The sequence below is a fragment of the Lontra canadensis genome, unplaced genomic scaffold (genome assembly GCF_010015895.1).
Source record: "Lontra canadensis isolate GAN:19392208 unplaced genomic scaffold, GSC_riverotter_1.0 scaffold53, whole genome shotgun sequence".
Taxonomy (NCBI): Eukaryota; Metazoa; Chordata; class Mammalia; order Carnivora; family Mustelidae; genus Lontra; species Lontra canadensis.
In genome coordinates this window covers 13488604-13494255 of record NW_022631047.1, presented here as the reverse complement: position 1 = coordinate 13494255, position 5652 = coordinate 13488604, and positions in this window count along the sequence as shown.

Here is a 5652-nt window from a genome sequence, read left to right as displayed (position 1 = left end):
CTGCCGGCTGTTCCGCCTGGTTCCTGCCTTGGCTGCCTTGAGCACCATCTCACTTTAAAGTTGTGGCTTTAGAGTACCCCCCTCTGCCCCATCTCTCCTTCTCTCCCTGAGTTCTTGCGGCCCAGGAGCAGAGGGAAAGGACAGTGGGACCCAGCTGAGACCCTCCATCTTCAGACACTCACACCAGAGGGGTCTCTCACACTCCATTCATGCTCTCAACTTCCCGGAGCCCTTTCCCTCCTTCTCTGCTCTGCGGACTAAGCAGGGCAATGGAGGGGGGCATGAGGGAGACCTGAGCCCTAGCTGGAGGAAGGAAGAGGAAAGAGTGATGCTTGGGCTTCTTTCCCCCCACATTCCCCTTGCCCCCTCCCTCCCTGACCCTGCCTGCCAAAACGGTGTGTGCACGCGCCCGCCCGCCCAGGTCCTGAGACCCGAGCACGCGAGGGACAGCAGTGGCTGCAGACCTGAGGCGGCAGGTGCCACCAGCCCTGGCAGAACGGGTCCTATCCCAGCTCAGCCAGCAGAGGGACCCTACTTCCTCAGGACCACCTCGCTCTTCTGCTCAGGGCGGATGCCGGATGCGGCACTGCTGAACGTGGCCACAAGGGGGCGGCACTGCCACGACCAAGGCTTGAGGTCTGGGCCAGAGCTGCAGAGAGGATCCAGGTGGCAGGCAGCCCCTGTCCAACCTCGGGGGCGCCGGGGGTTGGGGGGGGGAGTGGGCGTGGTCTGGGCCCCAGATGATCACACAGGTGTGTCTGCAGCCTTTATGTGTGGAGCTGGGGCATACTTATCTCTTGGTGTGTAGGTATGTGTGTGTGTGTGTGTGTGTGTGTGTGTGTGTGTATGTGCCTGAACACGGTGCTTTCTTTCTCCCTGAATGTGTGGAGGCTTCGGTGTCTGCCTGACCCACCTCTGCTCAGATGGTTCTTCTTCTGCTGGTGTCTGGGGGAGCGTCTGCGAATCTCAGAGCTGCGGACTAAGGGCACACACTATTCCTGGGTGATTTCCCTAGTTTATTTTACAGGTCAATTAGTGGGAAAGTGCGCTGAAACCGTTGCCAGTCTTCAGGTTTTGATTTTTGTTGTTGTTGTTTGGAGAAATTATCAAAGTCAGTGGTCACGACCCTCCCGCTTGTTGGTGTCGGCTGCTCCTTCCTGCACTGTGCCTGGCTGGGCATCTCCCGAGTGCACCAGGCTCAGTCACGGTCCTAAGGTGGGAGGAGAAAATGTGTGAGGGGAAACCTGGCGTCTCCATCCATCTGACGATGTTTCCAGAACACCATGATGTGACACTGTGCTATCTTCATGATGCTACAAAATAGATACCATTTCTGCAATAAAAAATTGTGGCCGATGCTATGGAGGAAAAGCAAAATGCCATGAGAAGGAGGGATGGGGTCTGGGAAGGAGGCTGCTGGTTTAAGTGTGGGTGGGGGTTGGGAAGGCCATTCTGAGGGTGTGCTGGCTCTCCAGCCAGCCATCTGACTGCAATTGCAAGCAGCTGTGAGGCCAGGGAGGGGATGCCTGCCTGCAGTCCGGTGATGGCTCTTCGAATCCTAGATGGGAGATTCATTAATACAGGCTGAAAAGAATCCATTGGCCCGAGGCTCAGGAGATGCAGGGTCCAGTCCTGACCTGCCTTTAACTTGTCTTTGTGGCAGTCCCATGCAACCGAAGTCTTCGCATGTTTCTGACGGAGGGAATACCATGCCCCCACCTAAATGCAGTCCTGTTGTAGGGCGAAATGTGGTCATGGATGTGAGAGCCCTTTCAGTCATTCGGTGCCAAGCGGTGTGAGGTCATTAAACCAGTTGGAGGGGATGAATGAGGGCGATCTGCTCTAATAACCCGGGGGGTGGGGACAGGCAAAGGTGCGAGAGAAGAGCCCCTTGTCAGCCTCAGGGTCGGGAACCGGAGCAGGAATACCTGCACTTGGCTTTAACGGAGATGGTGGGGGAGGGGTTGCTATCTGTCCCATTTGCTTTCTCTGCCTGGAAGAGCAGAAACTGGATCCTGCGGTTCTTCGAGGAGGAAGACACAAAAGAAAGGGCACCTCTCTGACCTAGCAGCCCCACCTCTTAGAGAAGAAAGGCAGGCACAGGAGAGCGTGGGTAGCTCCGTCAGTTAAGCTTCCCACTCTTGGTCTCGGATCAGGTCATGATCTCGGGATAGTGGGTTTGAGCCCTGAGTCGTGTTCCCTCTGGCTTAGCGCTCGGCATGGAGTCTGCTTGAGGCTTTCTCTCCCTCTGCCTCTACCCCTGCCTCCTTGCGCGTGCGTGCTCTTTCTCTGATATAAATAAATAAATAAATCTTAAAACAACAACGACGACAACAAAAAATCAAAAGGCAGGTGCAGGGGTGCCTGGGCAAGTGATTATAGAATGGAGAGAAGCAAACAGCGTCCCGGAGCTGCAAGCAGAGGCCTTGCAGACAGGGAGGAACCGACAAGGAGCTGAGCCCACCTGGCCGCCTTGGAGCCTTGGGTCACATACCGCAGACCTCGCACACGCCTCCTTCCTCACCCTCAGATAAATGTGCACCAACTCAGATGCTTCACAGTCAGCCCAGTGCACTCCTTTATAGAGGCTTGCCGTCTTGGCTTGGGTCCGAGCCCTCTTACCTATTTGCTATGTGACTTTGGGTCAGTTCACCTTTCTGAACCTTCATTTTCTCCTCTATAAAATGGAAATAATAAGACCTAGATTAGTGTGATGTTGGAGGCCAGTGGAGAGTGTAGGGAGAGCTGCCATGGGGACACATTTGAGAAAATCCACCTTTTCCCCCCATGCTCTAGCCCCACCACATTGGGCCATCCATGAAACACAAAAGCCCAGGAAGAGTTCAGAGGCATCTTGGCAGTCTGCTGACCTCCTCAGCCCCCGGCATCAAGTGGCGTTGGGCCCAGAAAAAAGGCTACCGGTTTCCTGAACTAGGCATTTGGGGGGTGGTGGACAAGGGAGAAGGAGGCCCAGAATAATTCTGCACCCTGGGGTCCCAGGGTTCTGCCCAACACAAGTGGTATTGTCCAAGAAACGCAGGAGCTGAGCCCCCCAAGCCCTAATCTATCCCCTGAATCCGGGAGGGCAGCGCCTTTCCAGAAAATGGAAAATTGGGTCAATTTTTTCCCCTCAAGTTGCATCCATCCTTCCTTCCTTCCATCCATCCACCCACCCACCCATCCATCCATCCATCCATCCAATAAACATCCAGTGCCTCCTCTGAACCAGCATTGTATTAAATGCTGAAGGCAGAAACAAAGAATTAGGAAACACGTCCCTATCCTTTAGACATTTCTTGTCTGGGAAACAATGACGCTGCAGTGGGACAAGAAAGAGTTGGATGCTCAGGAAGCAAGTTCCATGCCAGGCTCTCAAAAGCGTGGGCTCAGATGAAGGTGGGGAGAACATTTTATGGGGTTCACGGCTCTCACAGCGGCAAGATAACGGAGTCACTTAGCCATATTCCTTCTTGTCTCCAGACACATCCCAGTTTGGAAACCATCTTAGGAAGGCTTTCCAGGAAATGCAGGGATTTCCTACCTTTTGCAAAGACGGGGGTCTCTAGCCTCCAAGAGTTTACTAATTGGTCTGAATACCCACTAGGGGTGGGAAGCTGCAGGGGCCGGGGTGAGGGGGTTTGAAGAAGGGGGGGCTCAAAGTTAAAAGGAGTCCGGGGCCAACAAGGCAGCTATTACCTGCCAGGCCAAAGGAGAGGAGATAAAACTGCTTGTCCCTGTGTAACCCCAGGTCCTTGTGGAAAGCCCGACACATTGTAGGCATGAAATGCCATTTTTGAATGAATGAATGAATGAGCCAGGAAATTTCCCCTCTGCCTACTGTGATTCTCTTTCCTCTCGCTCCCCTTCGTGGAGAGGCTGGGTGTTTTGTTCCAGAAAAGTGGCCGCTGCTGTCCTGTATCTCATGGACTTTGGTGTCCCCACTGCACTAGGCTCCAGGGCTGACACGTGGTGGACCCAACATGCCGGGACAGATGCAGCAGCGCAGGTCACATCGTCCCAGCTGAGTGCAGGGGTAACCGCGGTATGAATTCTGCTGGGGGGCCATGGGCAGCTCTGCCAGGGCTGACCCTCTGTCTGCCTTCTGGTTTCGCAGAGGCAAGGAGTCTGAGAACTGAGACTCACTCCGGCTTCCTTGTGCTGGGGAACCCCACAGGAGATGCTGCGAGGGGCCTCCGAGGCACCCAGTGGGTCTGCTTGATGGAAAAGTACAGACTGAGATTCTCACTTCACACCCCAGCCCTGCTGGGAGGGTCGAAAATACAAAGGGGAAGCTCATGCAGAGGGAAATTTCCCTTTCTCTCCACAACTTCCCCTCCCTCCACACCACTCGGGGCTTAAAAATCACCGTCATTGTCTTGAAAGAGGCCCTGGGGGGCTGTTCTGAATGAATGACCGTGGGACAGTCCTGCACCCAGCGTCGTGAGGGGCGTGTGCAGGACCAGAGATGAGGACCCTGCTCTGCATAATCTCACTGAGCACAAAGCAAGGGGCACACACATTCATTCAACAAGTACCGGATCGTCACTGATGGCGGGCCGGGTGATCGGACAAGTCCCAGTTAGGGGCCTTAGTGCTGAGAGGTCACCAGAGCTTTATCATTGTTGCCGGGGACCAGACACCACACCAACCCTGCTCTCTCTTCCAGAGGACACACAACAGACACCACTGACCCCCGACCCCTTACTGAAGCCCCCCACAATCTCCTAAGCAATTTATCATATTGTCTTTAATTGTGAAAAGTTAAGTTGGTCTTGTTTTGTCCCTTTTACAGATGGGAAAACTGGGGGTTCGACCCTTGCCTAGCTGACCCGACCACTAGAACAGAGGAGGGGCTTAAACTTAGGTCTTGTCTGACTGTAGACCTGTGTCCTTTCTAGATTAGGCTTCTTGAGGTATGCTCTGGGCAGTTTCTCTAGGAAAATCCCAAGGCAAAGGGTAGTGGTTGTGAAGGTCCAGAGCCTTGCCTTGAAACCACAGAGGGCAGGTACTTGGTGGAAAACTCCAGCGCGTGATTCACCCTCCTCCTGAGCCCTCGTCAATGAGGCCAACTCCCCTCCTGAGGTTCTCAGTTTCCAGCCTGGGGGTTGGTGGCTCCCATCCTACTGCTCTGGTGAGAGAAGCCTGCACCCTGCCTCGCACACCCTCATCTCCTTCCTCGGAAGGAGCTGGCACTGGAGGGGCAAGGTGAGGAGGGGGAAGGCGGGAGGGACAAAAGGAGGGAGATGTGGTCAGATGGGAGTCTGAGCTGTCTGGAGGGGTCGTCTTGGGACAGCATCCACTGGGACAGCTGTGGGGGGGCGCGGGGGGCGCCCACAGAGGGAGGGAGCTGGGGGTGGGGGACTGGGGACAGAGGACTTGGCTTCCTGAGGTTGGATGTTGTAATCCTGGTGCACAAACTTTTGGCTTCAGTCCCTCCTGTTGCTTGTGGTGTTTCTCTGTCCCTTCACTTCCCAATACACTGGTGTGTGTGAGCACACACACACACACGCACACACACACGCACGCACACACATGTACACACACAGTCGCTTTCTGTCTGGAAGTCCCGGGACGACGACTCAGATGGGATTCTGAGCTGGGAGGAACAGGAGAAGGAGCAAAAGTGGAAGCTGGTTCCCCTCCCAAGTCCCA